The sequence below is a fragment of the Rhineura floridana genome, chromosome 8 (genome assembly GCF_030035675.1).
Source record: "Rhineura floridana isolate rRhiFlo1 chromosome 8, rRhiFlo1.hap2, whole genome shotgun sequence".
NCBI classification, from domain to species: Eukaryota; Metazoa; Chordata; class Lepidosauria; order Squamata; family Rhineuridae; genus Rhineura; species Rhineura floridana.
This window is the reverse complement of record NC_084487.1, coordinates 81,460,706-81,480,636: the sequence shown is the minus strand read 5'-3', so window position 1 is coordinate 81,480,636 and position 19,931 is coordinate 81,460,706. Positions and strand designations below refer to the sequence as shown.

General features: G+C 44.4%; 1 protein-coding gene across 9 annotated transcripts in view; it reads left to right on the top strand.

Moving 5' to 3' along the window:
* TMEM117 (transmembrane protein 117) overlaps window positions 1–19,931 on the top strand; it is a 299,671-nt gene that overhangs the window by 30,853 nt on the left and 248,887 nt on the right. The gene's annotated exons all lie outside the window — the stretch shown is intronic.

Here is a 19,931-nt window from a genome sequence, read left to right as displayed (position 1 = left end):
CTCATCAGTTTCCAGCTGTGGCTTATAGCCAGTTATTGAAAGTTGACTTGTAAATAGAACTTGACACCATGTAACAAAAGTGATGCAAATATACTCTTCTAAAAATAAAAAAAGTAAACAACCCTTCCAGAAGCTCCTTTGATCCTTCCCCCATTTAAGAAATGTAGATGTGCTGGTACTTCCTTTACTGAATCCAGAACTGTATTGGCAGGTTCATATTGCCAATGGCGTATTTTTGCCAATAACCAACTGGGAAAGTGTTCTGTGCAACCCCCCATGAAGTTGTGCAATTCCTATTTATGTGGAGATAGCGCAGTTAGTTTTGAGTTGTCTTAAATAAAATGAAGCCCCAATAAAATGAAATCTTGGTTCAGACAGGCCCTTTGACAGCAATGCAATAGAAATAACAACTCATAAAATCTGGTTTGCAATAGTGTTGTGGCAAATTTGGACGTGCAGGGTCCCTTCATGATTCATGCCTTGCCACCTGGCATCCATGTCACCTTGCAAGCCAAGCCCCTCTTCTGCCCCCTCCTCTCTACTGAATTTATAATGATAATAAAATTTGATAGTAAAAATAAAAACTACATAATAAAGATAAAAATATTTGAAGTTTTATAGATGATACTTATTACTTTGAGTTACAGAAAATAAAAAATTAAGACTGGTGTCAAGGGCATCACTCACAAAATGGCCACCATAGGCTGCGTGGCATAGCGCGCAATGTTTTCCATGGGGGCACATGGCCCAGCACAAAATTAGAGTAGAGTAGAGCCATTGCTGGTTCCCCTTCCCCCCCCCAACACCTCATGCTTACCATGGGAAGTCCTGCTGGTCCTGTTTGTGGCAATCACACAGCATTGATGTTCATAAACACACACACACACACACACACAAACGCAGGCACACATGTCTAATAACAACAATGGTAATGAGTCTGGCTGGCCTTATGGTTGGGGAAGGAAGGTTGGGGAAGGGTTGGAGATTATTCTGTGCCATATTAGCAATCTCTGTGTGTGCTCATTGCTAAAGAGAAAATTTGAGAATATTCTGAAAAAACATAGGAGCTGCTGGAGAACTGCCCAAAGAATCCGATCCATTTTTCTTCTAATGTAAGTTTGTTCACGAAGTTGGAGCTACCACACAAAGTGGTGGTGCACACAGTGAAAAAATGTAATTTTGATACGAAGGGTTCATGTCTCTGCATGTACAGATTCAAGCTGTTCATCCCAACTGATGTTATGCAAGAATAATACATTTGATCTCTTGCTTTAGTAAAGGGAAGATGTCTGGCATTTGGGTGAAATGCTTCAAATGTCCACCTGAATTGTTGTAATAATGTGCACGTTTGCATCCTTATACCACCACCACCCTAAAAACACCCAGAGGAAAATCTCACATACTGCAAATGTTGAACAGTCTGCCTGGCACAATTTGCAGTTCAATATTGCAAGGTATGGCTTCTTTGTCACTTTGAGTAAAAACAGTTGAAATATGAAAACAGACTTAACAAGTTGTAGTGCGAGTCTGGGTTTGCAAATGCAATGTGCATACAGTGATCAGATGCTGGCTCAGCTGTCTGTTTTGTCCAGCTTCAGCTGCTCCCTTTTTGTTTTTAAAAGTGCCAGACTAAACAAACATTTGTTTTTCTAGTCATTTATATCATCATCAACATTGTCAAAATTATTAAAAATGTTTTTTTAAAGTTCAGATTTCCTGGGATTGAAGAGAGGTTTCTTGCTGAGATCACAAGAGCCAGCCAGCCAGTACTATGTACAACCAGGTTCTGTTTTAACCTTTCTCAGAGTGCAACCATGAGCCAGAATAGATGCATAATTTTGAACTTAAGTGCAGCAAGATCACTTCCTAAGCAGCTCTGTAAAAGTTGTTTGTGCCTATACTTCTGCTGAACTCATACGTGGACCCAGCAATGGGCTAGAAGAAGGCTAACAAACTGAAGCTCATTCCCGCCAAGATGAAAAGAAGAGAGAGAAGCAGCAATTCCTCTCCTCACTTTCCTGCCTCACAGTATCTCCTATGTACGCACCCTCCTCTGTGTCCCTGAAAATCCCCTTCACCCAAATACGAAAGGAAAGGGGGAAGGCTCATCAGATCTTGGAAGGGGCCACGAATTCAGTGCTTGGGAAAGGCAGAACCGCTATCCTCTTCTATACACTGAATAGAGTAGGGAATGGGTTTCAGGCTTGCATTTGCTCTGGCCTGGACTCCCCCCCCCATCTTCTCTAAGAAACTAGTTCAGTTCAGTTTAACCCTTAGAAGACCAAGCACCTGTTTTACCTCTTCCTGAATCTGTCAAAGCAGGAGAAGCTAACAATGGGAAAAATGCATTGCAGCCAAGGAAAACACGATCAGAGCTGTGCCATTGCACTATCGTCCACTCCTCGGCTCATGCTTTGAGAGGCTCAGAGAGAAGCACTTCATCCTACGGTTTGATCTTCTAACGGTTAAATTGAACTGAACTAGGTTCCTAAAGAGGATGTGAAAATGGCTTCTTGTGGTTGCCTCCCTTGCTGTGCCCGGCTGGCTGGATATTAAGTCTTGTGCAGCTGAAGCTCCTATATTGCCTGCAAGTCAGGAGCAGCTGCTCTCGGCAGCCTCTCACTCTCTTCCCCCCCCCACACTTCTTGGAGCTGAGGGGACCCATCTGAGACCCACCTCCCAAAAAACTAACAGGATGACAACCCCCCATGACCCAGGGCCAAAATACCATTACTGGTTTGGCACTTGCAGACAGGCCATCAGAACTGCAACCAAAATACACTCTTACTGAAAAGCACTTCATCAGATTCTTTGAACCAGATTTGAAGGAATTGACAACTAAAGGAACGGTGGATTTCTGGGAACAGTTTAAAACAAAAGAAAACAGAATACTTTTGTCATAAAAATAACCCTATTTATTTAGTAGTGTAGCCACATTCTAATTTCAGCAATATATAGTTTTGATTTCTAGCTGTGGATAAGAGTTTTAAGGAGCTGAAACGTAACCAGCTGTTTTAAAAGTTATATCGGGACCAGCATTAAGTGGTTAAGTTTAATTAGGGTTCTTTCTTAACAGGGATTTAGTCCTGTCAGATTCTGATTATGGGGAAACACTGGCTAGTCTTAACCACATCAATGATATAATGTATCATTGTAGCAAATGCCATAAAGTATGTATAGGACTGGAGTCTGAACTGTTCTTCTATAGGTCTGCTCAGTTGGTTAGTATCCATGGGTACCAAAGGCATGAGGGGCTTTCTAGAATGTGCCCAACCAGTGCCTACATGTAAATACATGTTCTAGCCATGTTCCTGGCATAAGTCTAAAGAGGGACTTCAAATGTATGTGCATTGAGCTTGCTCCATGGGGATGCAAACCCTGCTTAATCAGCATTCATGTCCCTGTGGAGGGCAGCCTATCTGTATATGTCTGTACATGTAGATGCCCCCTTCAGACTGACATAGACTATGTGCTGGCTGCAGGAATATGGGGACAACACACATGTGTCAGTGTCTATAGGGTGGGGTTACCTGGGTACATTCTAGAAAGTTTCCATCGATACTGAATGACTGAGCAAGGCTCATATGATCACTGAAACCTTGTAGACCTCCACTATTTCCATCAGATTCCTCTCTTTCAGGTTCACATTAAATAAGGATGTGGGGGTCAAACAACATGTTATGTGGGAGATCTGTAAGGAGATTGCTGAGTGTCATTTTCTTCCTCTTCTTCAAGCAGCAGCAGAGGATCCCAATTTAGATTAGGATCATGATATAGGGAGGTGTCTAATCATTTCCGTTCTCTCCATGGCCCTGAGGTATGTTTTTACTTACCTCAACAGCAGGGTACATTTAATAGCGGGGGAGGGGTTGGATTGTGGCCACAGAATGGGGCAGGTAGGGGTTGGTCACCCCTTTCAGTGTGCCATGATTTCAATCCAAATTGTCCCTGTAAAGAATTACTACTACTACTACTACTACTACTACTGTCGTACTTTCTCCAAGTCGATTCCGACTTATGGCGACCCTATGAACAGGGTTTTCATGGTAAGCGGTATTCAGAGGGGGTTTACCACTGCCTTCCTCTGAGGCTGAGAGGCAGTGACTGGCCCAAGGTCACCCAGTGAGCTTCATGGCTGTGTGGGGATGCGAACCCTGGTCTCCCAGGTCATAGTCCAGCACCTTAACCACTACACCACACTGGCTCTCACTTACGTTGGGAAAAATCCCATTTGCAGATTGCACACTTAATGTCTAGTTAGGCCCTTACAGAAACTAGTAACACTACTGTCCACTAGAGGTCACTGAATGCACTGTGTGACTAATTCATCTCATTCACTTAAGAGTTTTTGTTTTCCTAATTTAGAAATAATATTTTTTCCAAGCGAAAAACCCAGATTGGTAAAAGCAGGGGCTAGTGGATAAAGAATGAGTGTGAATCAATGCCAGCCTGTTAGGTTGATAGTGTTATGAGCATGGGGGGGGGGCTGGAATGGATGCTTTCTGTGGGTCACCTTTCCAGCCTCTGATTTGGAATCCTATGCCTGGGAGGCTGGCTCTGCTAGCCAGATGAATCTCCTTTGTTAATCAAATAGAGTGGCTAGGTAGTTAATGGTCCTATTTAGTTGCCCTGGCAACTGGTGAAAGGGCTAGGAAGATCCTTTTGTCATTTTAAACTCTACTGGAGGAGAGTCTCTCCCCCCCACTCCTGGGCGGGCAGAAGTGTGTTTGGAACTGGAAGTGGGTGTACTGGAGAACTAGGGCTGCAGGCATGCGGAGAGGCTGGCTCCCTGCATCGTGGCAATAGGATGCCCCTGCACCTAGATGGAAAAGCTGGATATTAGACTGCTGATACCTTGAACCCCTCCACCCTAAGCTCAGGTTGGAATGTGTGTAAATAAATAAACCATATTTCATAAAGACACCGCAGTCTCCGCTGACCTTCTTCCCAAAGGAAACCAAACCCTGGATGGGCGCAGGGACCCCCTGAAATCTCACCGCTCGGAGATTGGGGGAGGCGTGCAACAATAGAATGCTTTCGAACAGGCACCAGCCGATTGATCTCATCCTTAGTCTCAAGGCCTGTTACATGCAGCTTAAAACAAATAAGGGGAAGGTTATGACTCAGTGGTAGAGCATCTGCTCTGAATGCAGAAGGCCCCAGGTTTGATCCTTAGCATCTCCAGAGAGGCCTGGGAGAGACTACTGCCTGAAACCCTAGAGAACCACTGCCGCTCAGTGGAGACAATTCTGAGCTAGAATATACCCTCCTTGTTCTGCTAGATCTCTCTGCGGCTTTTGACACTGTTGATCACGGTATCCTGTTAGATCGCCTAGAGAGCTTGGGCATTGGAAGCAACGTTTTGTGTTGGTTCTGCTCCTTCCTCTCTGGGAGGTGCCAGAGACTGGTGCTAGGAGACGATGTTTCTGAGCCTTGGCCTCTCACTTGTGGAGTGCTGCAGGGCTCCATCCTCTCCCTGATGCTATTCAATATCTATATGAAGCCGCTGGGAGAAATCATTAGAAGAGCCGGTCTGCAATACCATCAATATGCAGATGATACACAGATCTACCTCTCATTTAAATCCTCCCTGCTGGCAGCATTAGAATTGTTATCCAAGTGTCTGGAGTTGGTGGGGGAATGGATGGGTAGGAATAAGATTAGGCTGAATCCGGATAAAACTGAGGTGTTGTTGGTGGGTGATAAGGCTAAGCTGGAGATTACTAATTTGGAGCTAAACTGGGTACATCTGTCCCTGAGCGACCAAGTCTGGAGTTTGGGGGTCATCCTTGACTCCTAATTAACTATGGAGGCGCAGGTGGAGGCCATTAGTCAGACTGCGCTTTATCATCTTCACCTCATACGAAGGATTCGCCCTTACCTCCTGAGCCGTTTGCTCCCATCAGTGGTGTATGCCTTGGTTCTGTCTCGTTTGGACTACTGTAATGCTCTGTATGTGGGTCTTCCATTGAGGATGGTCTGTAAGCTGCAGCTAGTGCAGAATGCGGTGGCTCGCCTGATTAAAGGCAACCGCTGCCGAGATCATATCACTCCAGTCCTCAGGGAGCTACACTGGTTGCCGGTGGTTGCTCGGGCCAAATTCAAGGTTTTGACTTTAACCTTCAAGTCCTTATTTGAAGCCGGCCCTCTCTATTTAAAGGAACACCTCTACTCTCACCAGGAGCACTGTCGAACAAGATCGTCTACAAATGGTTCACTCCTTGTTCCCCCAACAAAAGCAGCTAGACTGGAGAGAACTAGGTCAAGAGCCTTTTCTGTAGTGGCTCCTTCGCTATGAAATGCCTTGCCAACTGACCTCCGCCAGGCACCCTCCTTGCTGTGCTTTCGATGGGCCTTGAAGACTTGGCTCTTTATCCAGGCTGGGGAGGGGACTTAGGTAATTAGTCTGCAGTTCTAGGGGTAGTTTTAATCTTTTGCTTATGTTTTTATGGATTGTAATTATATTTTATTGTACATTGCCTAGAGTGGCAAGATAATCCCTACCAGATGGGCGACTAACAAATTTAATAAATAAATAAAAATAGATGGGCCAATGATCTGGGTCAGTATAAAGGCAGCTTCTTACTTCCCTAAGTCCCGTGGTGCATAACAACACTAAACCATCAATTAGACCTTATCAAATAGCAAGCAAAACCAACAGCAACACTGCAGGGGGAATAATATTCTGAGCTCCTCCTCTACCCCCACTGTATACAGTGATAGGGGCAGGCACACCATGGAGGGGAGGGAATTCCACAAGCTTGCGCACCAGTACAAAGAAGGTCATCTCATGCATTGATGCCCCATGAATTTCACATGATAGTGGGACCTCCAGCAGAGACTTCCTTGCAACTCTTGTTAGCCAGACAGGTTTACATGGACCTCTTTCAGATATTTGGGACCCAAGCTGTTCAGGGCTTTATATGTCAATGTAGATGCTACCTTTACCTTGCACACATTAATGTGAATCAGGCGGAAAACCAAACAATCAATTTTGTTTAAGCTATTTTTCTCCCAAAATATGATGAGATCTTGCTGCTTGTAACCCTCCTGTATGCTTTTCTTTAAAAATGAAATTGCATTCCTTGGTAATGGTCATACTATGCACAGCACTGCAATCCTATGGCAATGTTCTCTGTCCTGTTTACTGAAACTGCTGTAGTGCTGCCAGAGGTTGATTTCTCTTCATTCATTTCCCTCCTATGCTTTTGTGTCAGCCTTTATATTGTGCTGAAAGCCATAAAGATCAGACATGTATTAAAATTGTACTACACGTCTAGCCTAGATCGTTGGCAGTTATGAATGTCAGTGTAAACTGCTTGGCTAGTCTTTACTGTAAAACAGGCTGTAGATTCGTGACATTCTGTTTGGATATTACAGCCTCTCAGCTGTTGATTCATTTTTTAAAGAATGGGTAAAACAGAATGTGGGAAGATTTTTTTTTAATGTATCTGTGACACAAGGTTGCTGAAAATGTGGCCATGAAGATAAATTAGTAGAAACTGTTATGTTGGTGGAGTATGATCAGTGCTCTAACTCCTATTGTGACTGTTTGGCTGATGACAGATTTGGGTCACAGAGGAATGTCTCTGTGTTTCACTTTCATGTTCAGATTGCGAAAGGAGAAAACATAGAAATGATCTTACCTTAGCAACCACTTAGGAACTTTCCTCAAATCGTTGTGCCTCTTCCAATGCATGCAAAGGAAGAAGCACCTACGGAGTCGAAGGGCTGTAGCTCAGTGGTAGAATGTTTGTTTTGCATGAAGAAGTTCCCAAGTTCAATCCTCCACATCTCCAGGTAGGCTGGGAAAAACTCCTTGTTTGAAACTTGGGAGAACTGCTGCCAGTCTGTGTAGACAATAATGACTTCGATGGACCAATTATCTAAATTGGTATAAGGCTGCTTCCTATGCGCCTCTGAAAGTGGAGGGGAAGCTGTGTCTCAGTGCTGATCATTCACAGCACATGTGTGAGGCTTGCTGAGCCCTAGGAAGGAAAGCAGCTTTGCTCCTGTGCTGTGGTAAACGCTAAGATCACCAATATTCTTAATATCTCTAAACCAGAGGTGGGCATAGGGTAGATCGGGAGTTACTAGCATTTATTCATTTAACATTATAATTTTAACTAGTTGCTTTTATTGTAAAAGTGACCCAAAGGAATCTTTGTGTCTTTTCCATTGAGTGCAACATATGTCACCCTTCTTCCAATCTGGGGCAACAGCAATAGGAATAAAGCAACTCTATGTTAGTAAAATATAATTTAAGCCACAGAATCAAATTAAACATAATAAGCACCAGTGTTAGTATCTGTAGGAACCGTAGAAGATCTGCAGTAGATCTCTGAGAGATTTGCAGTATATTAGCAAGGATTTCTGACAATAGCAATAGTTTGACAATAGCAACAAAATGATTCTGCCCACCTAAATTAGTCTACTGAAATGAAGAAAGCTAATCAGGAGGGGTGTTTTGTACAAAATGACTGCGTCCTCTGTTCTGGCCTGATACTAAAAATAAATTTCTAGGCTCAGAATATCTTCAGAGGCACCCTGTTCTTTAATTCGAGCTATATGTCTTCTGCATCTGGCTCTGGTTGGTAGATCTTGAGATTCTAGAGAAAAGTAGAGGAGATCTGACAAATTGAAAGTCTGCCCAATCCTGCTCTAAACTAATTGTAATTGCCAGTAGCCATGTAGTTCATTAAGTTGAGGCCGTGGAACAACCTAAAAATAACCCGAGATTGTGACCAATTGAAACATCAAGCTGTGACATTCTCTAGTATTCTTATTCAGACAGGCTGTTAAGCTCAGAAAAGGGGAGAAGGAAAGACACACTATGGGGAGGCATGATCATTTGCAGCCTGGTTGCATTCCATTCAGGATGGCCATGAGCTTTACAGAGGACAAACCTCACCTCAGCTATTTGCCCTTTGGGACTCCCCCTAGGCAACCTTCTCTCCTTCCCCAGGCCCCTCCCCTTACACCCTCTGTGAGTGTTTTTGCCAGGCTGGAATGCATCCTGGAACTCTGCTAAGGACTCATGCTTGTCTGGATGGAGGATAGAGAGGGGTGTCTCTGTCGCATGTAGAAAGTAGCCAATTGTACCAGAGTAAAATTATATTCATGTCTCCACCCATTTTGGCCTCTGGCCCTACCCACCACTGGAATGTGCCCCCCCCCCGAAGATTGCCCAGAAAGGAATGGGGCCCTCCGGCAGAAGAAGGTTTCCCATCATAGAAAAACTGGTCATATATAACTTGTCTAAAGTTTTCTCTCTCAGGAACTTGAAAAACAAGTTGAAAGGGGCAAATTTTAGTCAGATGAACATAGGAAGTGACTATCTAGGCTAGGATTGTCTACTCCAACTGGCAGAAGCTCTTTCTCCACACCATGCCAACTGATGCTTCCAACTGGCGATATGTCTGGGATGGAACCGGGGACTTTCTGCATGCTAAGCATGTGCTCCACCACTTTCTGCATGCCCAGTCATGAAAACAACTGATCTTAGCAATGGGATTGTTGTGTCAACAGAGAACTGGCACCATATTTAGTGTTAATACACTGGGGGGGGGAGGGAGAAGCCTCCTTGGCTTCCACCTCTTCCTCCAAATGGTGGTTTTCTGTAAGAGTCAAGACCTGAGTAGTTGGTTGAGTACTTTTGGCATCTCTGTGAGGCATTAGTCTAGGATAATTTGTCTGGGGATTCTCTGAGAAGGTGTGTGCAAGCCTCTTCAGGTGGATGTCTCATAGGAAGGCTCACAGGGTGATGGATGGGAGCAGAAATATAGCCTGATCCTATGGAACACCAAGGCTCCATGTCTTCTTTGTCTGAAGGATCTAGGCTGGTTGGTTCAGAAGATGTGAGTGTTGGGGGAAGTGAATAGGTGGGATCTGGGACCCTCCTGCTGAGATGTTGGGATCTATATATGTCCTCAGACTGTCCTCATCCTTGGAAATTATTTATAATGTTTTCTGATACTAAATTTAGGGAGCCTGTAGCATCTTTTGTGGGTCCGACTCATGTCAGGGTTATTTGTAAATGAAAAGCTCCAGTAATGCTACATAGATGTGTCAGCAGTGACATCTGCCAGGCTCCGAGAAGGGAGCTTAGCCTCTTCATGTGCAACTTACTCACTATCATAGAACTAGAACAGGACAAACGACAAATGGAGTAGGATAGGTTTGCGCCCACGTATATCATTCCTACTGAATATAGACAAGGGGTCCTCTGGGATTTCTCCACCTAGGCACCAGAAATCTTTCTGGACTACTCTTTGCTCACAACTAAGTGGGGAGGGTAGTTGGTTGCATAGTCAATTTTATTTTAAGGAGTGAGCATCGAGGCTCTGTATTCCATACAAAGTTAAGATATTTTTTAAAAAAAATAATTTTGTGTTTGTTGATTACAGGTTTTTGTATAGTACAAAATATAATAAAAAACAATTTTGAAAATGTTTATAAAAAGTTCTTGAAATGATTAAGTTTTGGGATGACAGTTGCCTAGCAAGCCCCAAAGGAAGCATTGCAGAATGAACGTCTCCTTCTTCTCTCTCCTGTGATGTTATGTAAATTAAAATGCTAATAGACACTAGACTAAAATGGCTGATTTGACTGAAAGGTTTATGTCACTTACTTAATTAATTGAAATTTCTTTCCCTAAATTAAATCAGCAGCACAATCCTATGTGTATTCATCCAGAAGTAAATTGTGTTGGGTTGTAGCCAGTACTGCACAAGTGGTGTTCCACCCATGCACGGGACTTCCCCTTCCTCTCCTCTCCCTGCATGCATTGGGAGTGCACTATAAGTTCATTTAAATCAAGGTATGTGGATCTGTTTGGCACTCATACCAAATAACTGGATCTCACTATTAGTTAATTAAAACATTTTAACTAATAGTGAGATCCAAAAACATTTCACTAGTGAAATCTTAATACCAAAGTATTAAGATTATTTTGAGGATTTCTATGGTTGCTTTATTCTCATAAGTGTTGCAAGCAGTGGCAAACACTTTGTAGCATATATCTTAATTGGAGACTGTGCTGACATTGCCTGTTCATTATATCAGTTAATGATTCTCTTATTGTAAGAAAATGGAACGAGCTCACATCATGCCATTTGGATGTGTCAAATCAAACAGAAATGAGTGATATTATAATAAAACACTTAAAAGCCCCCCTGTTTACTGATTAAAATATGGCTAGATAAATATGAACAGATGTTGGGTGCGTTTGGATTTGTATAGAAACAAGTTAATTAGGGTGATATCAGAATTAGTTGTGTGCTGCTGAGTAAATGTACATTTTTAACTCCGAAGAACATTGCTGAGGGGTTGTGAGGGACGTCATGATTTGCCAATTACTGTTGAGTATCAAGGTTTGCAATCATGTGGCTGCTCACTTATGTGCCATGTATTAGCTTGTGCAATGATCAACATCAGGAAGGCTGATTAGGCATCATAGAGGAAGAAGTTGCCCTTAAACCTTGACATAATAAGTAACCCAGTGTTCAGTCCTATATTGAAGGTCGCTGCCTAAGGCTATGGGATCTTACTATGCCAGTGGAATGGCAGATATACTGCTGCCATGACGGATATGGCCCCAGGAAGGGCATATAGGAGACGGCTTGTGTGCAGATGGAGACAAACTCCTGGTGGATGCAATTACACACTGGTAAGTGCCTATGGTAAGCTGTATTTAGGGGCAGTGAGGGCAGAAATGTTTTTTGCTGCCACTATCAAATCATCAATCTGCCGCCCAGTGGAGCTCTTCAGAATTGTCCGAAGGCTATTTTACACTGGCCCCAAGGACATGGTAGAACCATCTGAGGCCTGCTGTAATGAATTTGCTGGGCACTTCCAGGATAAAATCTTTAGCATCCGTCAGGACTTAGACTCCAGTGTTATAGCAGGTGAATCAAGCGACGTATCCAGAGCACAGCCTTGTCCTGATTCTTGGATGAGTTTCAGTAGGTACAGCTTGAGGACATTGACAAGATGTTTGGACAGGTTCATGCAACCACTTCTGTGCTGGATCGTTGCCCTTCTTGGCTAGTAAAAGCTAGCAGGGATGGAACAGCTGGCTGGGCCAGGGAAGTGATTAATGCCTCTCTGCGAGAAGGGGGTGGTCCCTGGCTGCCCGAAAGAGGCGGTAGTGAGACCACTCCTGAAGAGACCTTCCCTGAACCCAGAAAATCTTAATAACTATAGGCTGGTGGCAAATGTTCCATTCCTGGGCAATGTCCTTGAACAAGTGGTGTCAGGCCAGCTCCAAACACTCTTGGATGAGACCAATTATCTGGATCCATTTCAGTTGGGTTTCAGGCCTTGTTTGGGCCTGGAAACAGCCTTGGTCACCCTGTATGATGACCTCTGTTGGGGGAGAGACAGGGGGAGTGTGACTCTGTTGATTCTCCTTGATCTCTCAGTGGCTTTCGATACCATTGACCATGGTATCCTTCTGGGAAGACTGGCTGAGTTGGGAGTGGGAGGGACTGCATGGTAGTGGCTCCGCTCCTACTTGGCGGGTCGGCTCCAGAAGGTGGTGCTTGGGGAACATCGCTCAGCACCCTGGACTCTCCAGTATGGGGTTCCGCAGGAGTCAGTTCTGTCCCCCATGCTGTTCAACTAGATGCACTCTACGTGGGGGTGCCTTTAAAGACGGTTCGGAAATGGCAGCTTGTGCAAAATGCAGCGGCCAGATTGGTAACAGGGACCAGACGGTTCGAAGATATAAAACCGATTCTGGCTCGTTTGCATTGGCTGCCTGTATGTTTCCGAGCTCAATTCAAGGTGCTGATTTTAACCTATAAAGCCTTACACGGCTTAGGACCACAATACCTGATGGAACGCCTCTCCTGTCATGAACCCACCCATACACTACGCTCAACATCCAAGGCCCTCCTCCGGGTGCCTACTGCGAGGGAACCTCGTAGGATGGCAACAAGGGAGAGGGCCTTCTCAGTGGTGGCCCCCAAATTATGGAATGATTTTTATGATGAGGTGTGCCTGGCGCCAACACAGTTATCTTTTCGGCGCCAGGTCAAGACTTTCCTCTTCTCCCAGGCATTTTAGCATGTGTTTTTAAATTGCTTTTTAAAAATGTGTTTTTAAATTTGTATATTTGTTTTTAATGTTTTTAATTGTTGTAAACTGCCCAGAGAGCTTCAGTTATGGGGCGGTATACAAATGCAATAAATAAATAAATGTTTTGCATGCAGGAGGTCCCAGGTTCAATCCCTGGCATCTCCAGATAGGGCTGGGAGAGACCCTTGTCTGCAATCCTGGATGGCTGCCAGAGTAGACAATACTCAGCTAGATGGATTTATGATCTGACTGAGTATAAGTCAGTGTCCTAGGTTTGCTATGACACAATGGTGGAACACAGTGTCCTAGGTTTAGTATGATACATAGATATGCCAGTGGAACCACATGCGGATGGAATGGCTGAAATGCGACAGTTATTTCATTGATGACTTGTGAAACATCTGAAAGTGATTTAATAAGAAAACATATGTAAAATAATTTTCATCTATTAAAAACTATGTCCTACAGAAAAGCAATTGCAAATTCAAAACAAATAGGGATAAAAAATCTCAATTTTAAAGGCTTGTTGAAAAAGGAAGGCCTTTAATAGGTACCAAAAAGGCAATAGGGATGGCACCCATTTGATATGTGATGGGAGGGAGTTCCAAAGCTGTAGGCAGGATGCAGGTGGCATAAATGAGGAGCACATTTGTGCTGTTCATCGTGTACCACTTCAATCCTGTTGATAGTGGATGATTCCAGATGACCTGTTTATTGGTCATTCATCCTGATATGTTTGCAGAGAGATTAGGTGAAGCTGGATATTTAATGAGTGGCGGCGTGACTGCTCTTTGGGGCAGGGTATTGCCAACATGTTACTCACTACTGAAAGAATTGCACTGCCTGCCCATTAGCTTCTGGGCCAAGTTCAAGATTCTGGTTTTCGTGTACAAAGCCCTATGAAGCTTGGAACCAGGATACCTCAAAGATTGTCTTAGCCCTTATATACCCAGTCGATCACTATGCTCTGCAGGTGAGGGCCTCCTGCAGACGCCATCTTATCAGACGATCCGTTCCACACAACATAGGAAGCAGACCTTTAGTGTTGTGGCACCTACCATTTGGAATTCCCTCCCCTTAAATATTAGACAGGCACCATATCTGTTATCATATCGGTGCCTACTGAGGACCTTCCTCTTTCAACAAGCCTTTTAAGTAGAGACCGTATCCTCAGTCTGTGATGGAATTGCTCTTTACGATGTTTTAAAAGTTGTTTTTTAAAATATTTTTTTAGATGTTTTGTTTTAAACTCTGTTTTTATTATGTATTAGAGTGTTTTTAGTGTTTTTGTTTGCCGCTCTGGGCTCCTTCTGAGAGGAAGGGTGGGATATAAATTTAATAAATAAATAATAAATAACCTGAATTTGCTGGTGTATGATTGAATCTCACCCCAAATAGCAACAGTCTGGAAGCACCCAGTGTAACTTTAAAGGGAGGGGATTAAAACAAGACCTGCATAATGACAACTGCCCCATCCAGGGCATAGGACATCATATGGTATTACTCAGCACCCAATCACAGCAAAGTCAAGGAAGCTCTTAGAGGCAAAAAGTCTTCCTTCAGAAAATGGAAGTCTTGTCCGAATGAAGAAAATAAAAAAGAACACAAACTCTGGCAAAATAAATGCAAGAAGACAATAAGGGATGCTAAAAAAGAATTTGAGGAGCACATTGCTAAGAACATAAAAACCAACAACAAAAAATTCTATAAATACATTCAAAGCAGGAGACCATCTAGGGAGACAATTGGACCCTTGGATGATAAGGGAGTCAAAGGTGTACTAAAGAACGATAAGGAGATTGCAGAGAAGCTAAATGAATTCTTTGCATCTGTCTTCACAGTGGAAGATATAGGGCAGATCCCTGAACCTGAACTAACATTTGCAGGAAGGGATTCTGAGGAACTGAGACAAATAGTGGTAACGAGAGAGGAAGTTCTAAGCTTAATGGACAATATAAAAACTGACAAATCACCGGGCCCGGATGGCATCCACCCGAGAGTTCTCAAAGAACTCAAATGTGAAATTGCTGATCTGCTAACTAAAATATGTAACTTGTCCCTTGGGTCCTCCTCCTTGCCTGAGGACTGGAAAGTGGCAAATGTAACGCCAATCTTCAAAAAGGGATCCAGAGGGGATCCCGGAAATTACAGGCCAGTTAGCTTAACTTCTGTCCCTGGAAAACTGGTAGAAAGTATTATTAAAGCTAGATTAACTAAGCACATAGAAGAACAAGCCTTGCTGAAGCAGAGCCAGCATGGCTTCTGCAAGGGAAAGTCCTGTCTCAGTAACCTATTAGAATTCTTTGAGAGTGTCAACAAGCATATAGATAGAGGTGATCCAGTGGACATAGTGTACTTAGACTTTCAAAAAGCGTTTGACAAGGTACGTCACCAAAGGCTTCTGAGGAAGCTTAGCAGTCATGGAATAAGAGGAGAGGTCCTCTTGTGGATAAGGAATTGGTTAAGAAGCAGAAAGCAGAGAGTAGGAATCAACGGACAGTTCTCCCAATGGAGGGCTGTAGAAAGTGGAGTCCCTCAAGGATCGGTATTGGGACCTGTACTTTTCAACTTGTTCATTAATGACCTAGAATTAGGAGTGAGCAGTAAAGTGGCCAAGTTTGCTGACGACACTAAATTGTTCAGGGTTGTTAAAACAAAAAGGGATTGCGAAGAGCTCCAAAAAGACCTCTCCAAACTGAGTGAATGGGCAGAAAAATGGCAAATGCAATTCAATATAAACAAGTGTAAAATTATGCATATTGGAGCAAAAAATCTGAATTTCACATATACGCTCATGGGGTCTGAACTGGCAGTGACCAACCAGGAGAGAGACCTCGGGGTTGTAGTGGACAGCACGATGAAAATGTCGACCCAGTGTGCGGCAGCTGTGAAAAAGGCAAATTCCATGCTAGCGATAATTAGGAAAGGTATTGAAAATAAAACAGCCGATATCATAATGCCGTTGTATAAATCTATGGTGCGGCCGCATTTGGAATACTGTGTACAGTTCTGGTCGCCTCATCTCAAAAAGGATATTATAGAGTTGGAAAAGGTTCAGAAGAGGGCAACCAGAATGATCAAGGGGATGGAGCGACTCCCTTATGAGGAAAGGTTGCAGCATTTGGGGCTTTTTAGTTTAGAGAAAAGGCGGGTCAAAGGAGACATGATAGAAGTGTATAAAATTATGCATGGCATTGAGAAAGTGGATAGAGAAAAGTTCTTCTCCCTCTCTCATAATACTAGAACTCGTGGACATTCCAAGAAGCTGAATGTTGGAAGATTCAGGACAGACAAAAGGAAGTACTTCTTTACTCAGCGCATAGTTAAACTATGGAATTTGCTCCCACAAGATGCAGTAATGGCCACCAGCTTGGATGGCTTTAAAAGAAGATTAGACAAATTCATGGAGGACAGGGCTATCAATGGCTACTAGCCATGATGGCTGTGCTGTGCCACCCTAGTCAGAGGCAGCATGCTTCTGAAAACCAGTTGCCAGAAGCCTCAGGAGGGGAGAGTGTTCTTGCACTCGGGTCCTGCTTGCGGGCTTCCCCCAGGCACCTGGTTGGGCACTGTGAGAACAGGATGCTGGACTAGATGGGCCACTGGCCTGATCCAGCAGGCTCTTCTTATGTTCTTATGTTCTTATGTACAGCACACCACCACCTGTATATAAACCCCACACATGGAGACTACAACTCAGATGCTAGGATGCATGACATGGGAAAAAAATCTCTCTGGCCCCAGGTCATGCATACTTATAGCTCAGAAGGGAGAATTCTGGTAATGGAAACCATGAGAAAGGGCACTTTGCAGACAAATGGAACATTTTGCACAAAACAGCCTGACTTTACTACACTCAGGGGAACTTGAGGGCATTCCTAACACTTCCTCTGCAAAGAACCCTCAGAGGTATCTTGCCTTGGGACTCCAAACACAAATGCTCAACACCAAACTCCACTCCAACAACTGGGGGGTCGAAGACAGAGAATGCCATTCAGGTAAGCAAAGGAAGGGGGAACCTGTGCTGTAATGTATAATTGCTGCAACTGCCTCCTGTGTGTGGTTACATTTTTTGTAATTGGTTGTAAATTTCCTATATTTGTAAACTCTGGCAATTAAGCGGTATGTAAATTAATAAATATTAATTGTTTTAATTGTTGTGCTATTTTAATGGGCTTGCTTTATTGCACATTTTAATTGTGGATGTTTATTTTAATGTTTTTATGGAATTGTTTTATTGTGTGTTTTAAGTGTGTGTGTTTTATTTTTTGCAATTGGTTCTATATTTGTAAACTGTTCAGAAGCCACTTTGGCAATTAAACGATGCATATATTTAATAATAATATCTCCCTCTGCCCCCTTTGCCAAATATGAATCGTATGTCTTGTCTTCCTCTAACGTTGCTTGTTCCCAGCACAGGGAGCAGTGTCTGACACTCATCCTTGCATGCTGCTGCTGGCCAAATTCTTATCAGTGCCTGTGCCTTATAGGAGCATAGCCCATATGCACAGAGAAGATCAAGCAGCCATTGTGCACACAGTGTTTCACTAGAGCCCCCAAGTGGGATGGGGTAAGTATACTTACAGTCTCCCCCTCACCTCTTCCCCATGAGGCTAAGGCATGGGCACTGCCTGAGCCCCTTGGTGGCCCCACCCATCTCACAAGCATCTATTCTGCCTATTGGTCTACGGGCAATGTGTTCCAGTTACTGACTATTGCTTGTTCTTCTCCTTGTGTGTCTCTCCTTGCTCTCTACCAGCCACTCTCCCATGGGTACAGAATACAGCCCATTTGATACTAACTGCAAGGGAGGCAAACTCCATGACCAGCAGTGGTGACCAGGATGCTCCCAGCTGTTCCTCCGGGTTGTGGACAACCTACATCTTTGAGGCAGGCTCCTCTATCCTTGCAATGACCATCAGTTTTGCAACAGGTGAAAGTGTTCCTAGCAGTGAGCCAGTGCCACAAGAGACAGTACACTTGCCACCTTGCTGACCATCAAGCAACTATCCAAGGAACAGTGCCTTCTGGTTGGCAATCCAATTCATGTATTTCCCTTTCAGGATCTCCTCCATCCTGGATGCTGTTCAATAAAGGCTTTGACTTTGCCACACATTTTGTTTTTTGTTGTTGCTAGGGTGTGATAGATGAGGTTCTCTTTCTCCACTCTAGTAGGGTCTGGCTTCATCTGACCTAAGGAGGAGACTCTGAGTGTGGCAGGTGGGAAGACACATGGGCTCAGAGTCAGTGGCCCTTCCTTTGTCTGTTCATTCAGTTACCCTGTGCTGTGTGGTGCAGGCTTCTTGGGGTGTACAAGGGGGATATGTGCTGCTACCAGTGTATATGGGGCAGTCAGTGGGGGAAAGAAAAGGAGGAGGGACAAGGAGGAAGAGGCAATGAGGGTTACCCTACTGGGCAAAATGGAGTGGACTGGTCACATCAGTTGCCAGGGGGAAGGAGCAGGCCAGAAAGCTTGATTGGTCCATGCAGATGTCAATCTATTCAACCATGCAGCACTCCTCCTGATTGGCTCAGGTGTGCCTTGGTGGGGGCCCTCCCCTAGTGTGGGATTGTACCCTGGATTCGAACCAGAGACCCCTGGGATATGAAACATAAGGTAGACGGTGATCCTTGGGGAGGGGCATGGGACAAGCACCCAGCAAGATGTCTGACTGTTGTCTGCTGCTGTAGCTAAATGGAACAGCCCTGTGGTGTTTGTAGTGTGGGTAAGAGTCTCAGGAGCTCCCTCTGTTTTGCCCCCTGCCATGACTGTTTCTTTGTTTTTCCAGGCATGCAAAAGGTGAGTGGAAGCATGTTTCCCTCTTCTGCCTGGTGGGGTTCAAACACCTGCTTCCCAACCCTATGCCTTACGGAGGGAGCCAGTGGAGGCTGCAGTGGTTGATGTGTGTCTGTGGTTGCCCTTGTTGTGTGTCCTGGCCCTTTCCCTTGGCTGCATAGCAAATGCACATTTTCTTCCCTAGGGTTCTAGGTGGGTCTCAGAACCCTTGCCCTTGGAGGGATTTGTGTGCTCTCTGCAGAGCTCAGGAAGGCCACTCCTTCCTTCTCTTTGTGTGTTGTACTGAACATAAGGGGATTCAAGGTCTGTGATATCCATTCCCTCTAAATGGTGTCTTCTCTTTAAATTATCCTTTCTTAGCATTTATGGTAGGCCAGTGCAGATGGGATGTAATATCTGTCTGTGAAGAATATCAAAAAGTATAGTTTCCTTTTCTTACTTTCATAGCCAGGGCTGGCTCCAGGCATGCAGGGGCCCTTGGGCATCAGCTTGCCCTGGCCCCCCAGTGGGTGGGTGGGTGTGCACATGTGTGTGCACGCATGCACACGTGCGGCCCCCCCATCCCCCTACCTGTCTAGTCTTTACCATTGCCCTTAATGAAGATGATGGCCGCGGTTTCCCTAAGGGGAATGAAGCCTCCCCCGCCATCTTTGTTGATGGCACATGTGCGTGCTACGCGCGTACATCTCTGCTATCAACTAAGATGGCAGCAGTTGCTTCAGTACCTTAGGGAAGTTGCAGCCGCCATCTTCATTAAGGGCAATGCTAAAAAGCCAGCTGATAGGTAAGTGGGGGGCGTGGGGGGGCACGGATCGTGGAAGGGGAGTGGAGGGCCCCTCAGGGGCCCCTCAGGGGCTCCTGTAGCTCCGGGGCCCTCGGGCCAGTGCCCAAACTGACCGCCCTTTAGAACCGGCCCTGCTCATAGCAAAAACACTTTGAGAGAAAAAAGGGGGGCCTTCTCCCCACTTCTCAATTACAGTTAGGCATTCACATGTTACTCTGTACCCAGGTAGAAGACCCCTCTTGAGCTGCTCTTGAGAAAAAGTCTACATGT